Source organism: Solanum dulcamara, chromosome 8 (assembly GCF_947179165.1).
Source record: "Solanum dulcamara chromosome 8, daSolDulc1.2, whole genome shotgun sequence".
In the NCBI taxonomy this organism is placed as follows: domain Eukaryota; kingdom Viridiplantae; phylum Streptophyta; class Magnoliopsida; order Solanales; family Solanaceae; genus Solanum; species Solanum dulcamara.
Window position 1 is genome coordinate 61,643,319 of NC_077244.1, and position 7,725 is coordinate 61,651,043.

The 7,725-nt window shown below is 32.4% G+C and overlaps 1 pseudogene; it reads left to right on the top strand.

Annotated features, from left to right (window-relative positions):
* The first annotated feature begins 6,428 nt into the window (after positions 1-6,428).
* Positions 6,429-7,167, top strand: LOC129900696 (pterocarpan synthase 1-like; annotated as a pseudogene).
* The last annotated feature ends 558 nt before the right edge of the window (positions 7,168-7,725 follow it).

The following is a 7,725-nucleotide window of genomic DNA, read 5'->3' on the forward strand; positions in this document are numbered from 1 at the left end:
TAATGTTGTTGAGCTAAGAGGTTCCTAAAATGAGCCCTTATATGAGTATGAGATGATGAAGAAATGAGTTGATAAATATGTTTTGTTGGTCTTATTAATTATGTAGATTTGATAAAGTATACTATCTTCTTAAACATGTCGCCTATTATAAGAATGTCGATTTGAAGTCTTGAAGATGTGATGAGTCATAAAGATTTTTCTCAAATGGATGGAGGTAATGATTGATTTTATATCTAGATGATGTACATATACGCATTTTAACACTTCCTTGAAGATATGATTGAGATTGAGCATTGAGATTGAGATTTAATTGTGATAGAGTTGATGAGTTGACAAGGTTGTAATGAGACTTGTCGATGTGATTTGATTGAATTGATTGGATGGAGTTTTATGAGCATTGAGTCTTGGGAGAAGTATCGAGCACCAAATTGGGCAAGAGTATAATCCATACTCGAACACAATAACTGCGTCGCCAAACGTAGGGGGGAATGGAATCGTTAAAGTCGGATGCTTCCCCGAGAGAGTTGTCCTGACATTATAGGACCTGGTTGGATTGGATCCATGATTTGTTGACTCGTTCATGCCCTGGCAAAGTATGAGCGGACGCGGCAATAACGTCGGTTTGTTGTACTTTCACTGGCTCATAAGTGATGGTTGTCGGTTAAGAGAAACTCCCAACTCCCAAATAGGTGTTGATAGTACTCTGAGTCGGATTGAGTTGATTTGTATATGATTGGTCCCGTCTAGATCATATCCGTGTTTAGAGTTAGGACATTTGATTGAGTTGTCATTCTTTTTGAGTTGAGATCCCGAGTTGATTGATTCCTTCTTGAAGTTCATTGTATTCGGCCATTTTACATACTCGTACATTCCATGTACTGACGCCATTTGGCCTGCATCGTTTCATGATGCAGAGACAGGTACAAGAGATCATTAACCGGCGCTCCGTTGAAGATCCACTACACTCCCATCCAGTCGGTGAGTCCTCCTAGTTCCGGGAGGATATTGGGCCTTCTTGTACAGCTTTTGATTGTCTTTTCTTTATTTAGATTATCGATAGCCATCGGCTTGTCATTGGCACCTTTTTGACTTGAATAGAGGCTTCATAGACTGGAGTAGGGGAGATTGAACTGTTATTTTGATGAGTCTTAATTTACTACTCTTGTTGGATTGAAATGTTTGTCCTTCGGCCCTTATATTATGAGAAGTATTTCCTTAATTGAGTTTCCGCTAAGAGAATGTGCTTGAATGAATGAGCGACTGTACCAAGTGGTTCGCTCGGAGGTCAGAAATGGCCTTCGGGTGCCGATTACGTCTAGGGTATCCTCCCGGGGCGTGACATTTATTTACCCTTTCATCATTATTAAGATCAATCAAAGTGAACAAACAACTCAAATCAATTTCCATTACTCCCCAACATACATAACAAGAAGCCCAAAATTCTACAAGCTTTAACGAAGGTTTAGACGTTCACTTGTCTCAATTCAAGCACAAACTACTCCGAGAATTGGGTCTTTCCCTTTCGTGATTATCTGAATCAACAAAATATATTCAAATATGAATTCTGAATAAGAATACGAGCACAATGACACCCAATTGTCAATTTTGAAATCTGGGCCGAAATCGACCCAAAACCTCAATTTCGAAAATAAAGGGAAAATTTGAAAAGTTTTACATGAAAATGTTCTTCAAAGTAATTGGAATCCATTAGTGAAAACCATTTTGAAAACGTAGTTGTAATCAGTCCATAATCATCAATTTTACTAAAATTCATGTTCTTGAGAAAATCCCAATACCCGAATTCGAAACTTCAACTCAAATCTGAAATATTTTTCCAAAAATATCTTACGCATGCTTAGAAAAGTTTAAATATGAAATTTCATCAAAATTGGAGTTAAAATCGATCTTGAAATCTTCAATTTATCAAACTTTAACTTTATCCAAAAAACTCCAAATTATATGTGGTTAATATGATGAATATAATTGATGAATTAACAAATTAATGACAAAATCAGTTTACCCATTACATAAGGATCCTAAATATACATTTTCATCAAAAACGGAATCCAAATTGATAAAACCTCAATTTTTTCCAAAATTTATGAATAGAAAAAGGAAATCAGACAAAGAAATCATGAGAAAATGCCGAATTGAGAATCAGATAATAACCTCCATATTAAATAGAGAAGAAAGACACAAGTATTACTCTACTCTGAACTCTAGAACTCCCGATATGCTCAAAATACCAAATGAACACAATCTGAAATTTATATACCTGTAGATCAATATTTTGCACCAGAAACTAGAAACTTAATTTTTCACCAAAAAGCCGTAACTTCCTCATAAGGTAACAAAATGATCCAATTATTTTTTCTAAATGTCTTAAATAATGATATGAACCTGCTCGTGCAATTGAAACTCAATTTTGTGCTTGTTTGCTCAGTCAAATTTTATTCCTACTCGATAGATAATTATTTCATATTTTGCGATAAAAGCCCAATCTCGACTTAGCAAAAATGCACTAAAATTTGCAGATCAATCCTATAATTCATGCTCAAACTTTTAGAAGTTTTGAAATAATTTTTTGATCCTTAAAACTAATAATGAATATTTTAATTAACACAATTTGCTAAAACAATGTCAAAGCATCAAAAAAGCTTAGAAACTCACCCAAAACTCGTCGGTAGCGTCAAGAATACAAATCAAATATTATACTAGCTTGGAAATGATATTTCAGACTCAAAAAAAGCAAGAACACAGCAAAACGAGGTCACTTTAATCCTGATGTTGACCAAATTTATTTTAACTTAAGAATCTCCAAATTTTTAAATAATGAGATGAAACTCATTTTACAGCTTCGGAAACTAAACCACACCTTCAACCAAGCTAAATATCACCTTTGGACCTATTGGGATCATCAAAACTCAAAAATGACCTTTCTAACCTCAAAAGTTGACTAAAGTCAAACTTTAACTTTAACTTATTTCCGCATCTCGTCTAATGACTCAAAATCAAACCAAAAGCATTGGGACCCAAACCAATAGTCCATATGTACCAAAAATCATATTTAGGAGCTAACAAAGCTCTTGAAAGTCCATTTCGAGCTTCCTATCATCAAATGTTGACTTTAGTCAACTATCTTATGCTTTCAACTTTCAAACCACCAAAACTCTTTCAAAACTCAGCTAAATACCTCAAGACCTGAGTTAATAGTCCTACTAACCCAAAAGTCAAGTTTTGGAATTAATGGAATAGATAGAATTCCAGTTCAAGTGTTCGAACTCTGAATGTTGACCAAAGTCAAACTTTAGCCTAAATTCACTTAAACTTCCAACTCAATGGCTCAACTCCACATATTGACTCCGAAATTGAAATGAAAACACTCTTAGACCAAATTTCACATTTCAGAGCTGATGAAATTGATGAAATTTTATTTTGAGACTCATAGCTCTGGTTGTTACCAAAAACCACTTTTAACAACTTAAAGTCTCCAAAACTTAAAAAACTTCCAAGAATCAAAAAGTTTTGATAAAATTTAAAAATCAACTTCGCAAATTGATCAAAAATGACTCGGAGCAACATTGGGAGGGATAAAATTATAATTTTTCAAGAATTTCAAAAAATGACCCTTAGGGTCATTTCAAAAAAATTCAAGTCGCATAACTACGTGCCACTGTAGGTTCGAGTATACCACTTTGCCGGATAACTCCATATGTACCTAAGAGGCACAATTTAGTAGATCCATATAGATATGATATGGTTCTATACTCTGGCAAGGTATAGGGCAGCCCTCCCAACTAGGTTAACTGTTGGAAATCATGAACTCACATGGTGTATGTCGGTTATAAGAAACTCACAATTTTATGCACTTTTTATGATATGATTTTCACTTATTATGGTAATTTAAGTATGCTATTTTATGTATATGTTTATGCAAGAATACTCTACCTATGCTTTTGAAAGAAGAGTTTGAACAGTATTTAGACATGAACTCCAACTGTTTTCTCTTCAAGTTCTCTCATTATGTTATGATCTTTGAAAAACCTTGTTTCACTATTTCCTATATGTTATGTTATACTAGAATTTTGGTGCTCTTTTCATATTCCACGTATTGACATATACTTTTTCTGTGTTGCATCCTTTTATGATGTACAGACTCGTGGCTAGTGAGGTTGCAACAGTTCTCAGTCAGCAGTTGGTGAGTCCTCCTTAGTTGGGAACTTCATGAAGTAGTTTTAATTAGTTCTTTTACTAAGTTATGGTAGCTGGAGGCATGTCCCGACAAATTTGTTTCTCTTGATTCAGATATTATAGGCTTGAGTCAGACATTAGTTTTTAGTCTTAATGGATATGTTATCTTTCTAGTAAGACATATTATGCATATGTTTCAGCTTCCTCTTAGTTTTCTTATGATATGCTTTGATGTGTTATGCCAAAGATTAGTTTGTGATTACTCGTGGTTCAAAGTACCGTATTACGTACAGGATGTAGATTCGAATCGTGACAAACACTAAATTTGCACTCCAAATATTTCGTATTCTCAAAATAGTTAAGAATCTCATTAAATAAAAGATAACTATGAAGAAAAAAATTCCCTACAATATTCTTGAATTAGAACAATTCACTTATTTTGAATTATGAATAAAAATCTCAACAGTTCACTTAATATAGACTAGAAGAATACATATTGTATGTCGAGTGGGCTCGAGTGAACACCCTTAGTCTACTCTAGATCCGTTGCTACCAAAAGATGGAGAGAACTTGTACATACATATAAAATCACTAAAAAGTTGTCTAGATTATTAAAAACAATTTATGTGATCACTTCCTGGCATATTTGGGAGCAGAAGAAGAATTACACAGAAGAATACTCACTTCGTCTTAATTTGTTAGTCACTCTTTCCTTTCGTTGTTGGTACAAAAAATTAAAAAACATGTTAATTTTAAATGGTTTTTATGTTGGAGTGGATTATGAATAAGTCGGATCAGAATTTTATGTAGACCAATAAAAAAACATATGTCTAATTAAAATTAATTAGATAAAATTGTGTCATTAATGGAGAGGCAATTTTGAAGCCTTAAAAAAATGTTAAGAGCAACTTTGTTCCAATATATTAAGTACATTTATTCAAGAGATGAAATGAGGGACAAATATAATTCAATCGGTAAGAAGAGAATATTTTGGTGTCACTTTGTAATACCTTAAACCTTTTTTTTAATACCCTTCTTTGTTTAAGAAATAGTCTTAGTATTTTTAATCTAGTTGCCTTATTTGTTTTCACTTTAATGAACATCTTACAGCTTATTTTGGTCTTATTCATTAAGTGCATTTATTTATTGATTGACTGATTTTATAATTATTCAATTAGTTTGAATGATTAACATTTATAATAAACCCTTAGAGTCGATTTGAATTGGCTTTTAGCTTATAACTAATAAATCAAAAGCTATAATTTAGAATTTCTAATTTGGTTTTTGACTTATTTTTGTTATTTTGGTTTAGAAATAAGTGCTTATAAGCACTTTTAACTTTACAACTGTTTAAAAGTTATACAATTAAGATGTTTATTTAAGGATTTCTAGAAAGATTGTCGATTTGCCACCACTCTATTTATGACTAGTATTGCCGCCCATTATTAACAATTATTACTATCTACAATTATCGTCTACAATCATAACCTGATAACCATTATCATCGTCAATCACCACGATCACCATCACTAGCTATCAATGTCTATGATAATCACCATTACCATATAATAACACCACTGAGCAATTCTCCACCTTATACCTTATCAGTATATTTCCTTTTCTCCTGCTCGAATTTAATAATAATAATAAAAGTTTGAATCTGGATCAGTGCAACATCAATGATGGCAGGAACATGAACTTTCAAAGTTAGCATCAAAAAGGAAATTCTTTTGAGGGGTTTATAGCGTCTCTCTCATCAAGTGAAACACATACATTATTATTGGTAGCAAAAGCCACATGCACGCCTAGCTTAAGAGTAGATTTTACTTCAACTCAGAACAAAATACTTTTATATATTCGTCCCTTCCGTTTGCTTTTACTTCTTCATTATAATTAAAAATAAATGTTCATTTCTTCTTGTTTAATTTTTTTAAAAAAAAATATAATTTACGATTTTATACCTATTTTACCTTATTATCAAGTAGTAATTATTTCCAATTCATTTCTCAATGAGTGAAAGGACTTTTAATAATTAAGGGTGATATAATAAAATTATCATTTTTTAAGAATGTGTCAAGTCAAACATGGACGGACAGAGTAAATATAATCTTCTTTCACATCAAGCAAACATAATTTCCAAAGGTCCATATTGACTCCACTATGCAAGGAGATACAAATATATCAACATATTCACCAAGGAAAATAGTAATAATCACCATGCTATACTAATACCCCTATAAAAATCTCCCTCTCTTGCTCTTTTATCGAACCAAACTTCCTAGTTCCTACTAACAAAAAATGTCTTCTTTTCATATGTACTCTCTTTTCATTCCCTTTTTCATAATCTTCTCATTAATCCTCTTGTTCCCTTTTTCCAGTGGAGTTTTTCATGAAGAAATCTCTGATATCCTAGCCATAAATTTAACAAGTCAAAAAACAAGCCACCTACATTTTTACTTCCATGACATCTTAAGTGGAAAAAAGCCTTCAGCAATCAAGATCATTTCACCAGTTGGTGGAGGAATCTATGGTTTTGGCAACACTTTCATATGTGATGATGCATTAACCATAGGGCCTAATGCATCAACTAAGGTTATAGGAAGAGCTCAAGGGATTTACGCGATGGCTTCTCAGAGCGAATTCGCGTTGCTTATGACTATGAATTTTGAGTTCACACAAGACAAGTACAATGGGAGCAGCATAAGTATTCTTGGGAGGATCCATTTATGAGAGATGTTAGGGAGATGCCTATTGTTGGAGGCACTGGACTATTGAAGTGTGACTAATTAGTGCTTATAAAGTACAATGACTTCTTTTTCTTCTTAATTATTCCATGATTAGCAAGCTAGTTTAATTTCGGTTTTACATTAATTTGTCTATGTCTATCTAGCTATAGCTAGTTCAATTTCAAATGTATCTTCCTCAGCAACATTTGGAGCATCTTTAAAGCGGTAAAAAAACTTATTTTTATCGACTGTTTACTTCAAATCATGTCAACTTATCATTTGAATAGTTGCTCATTTATTGCTTCTTTAATTATTAATTGTTCTTCCTCCTTCGTCAACAATAAGTGTTTACATCAAAGGAAAAATGAGCTAACTAGGCAAGTTTTACAACTTATTTATTGAAAATAACTACACTTTAAAAATATTACTAAAAGGGACAATATTTTAATCAAGTAGCAAAATAATGAAATTCTAAGTCCCTTTCAAAATTATCTTATTTTTATCCCACATTTTATGCACCTGATTTTTTTTTTCTCTTTCTTTCAATTATCTCATACTTTATCTCTCTAAATTCAAATTAACTAAAAGGTGAAATATTTTTCTCTCTCTATTTCCCTCCATTCTTCTCTTCTTCCTACTTCTCTCTCTTTTGTTCCCTCTTATTTTTCTTCCAGAATTTATAAGAATATCCACAAAGATTATTCAACAATCCTACTAATTCAGCTATTCTTTTTTAAGAGTTATCTTTTTTGATCTTTTTTTTCATGCTTTTATGATTTCGTTTCTTATATGTGGGGGTTTATATATT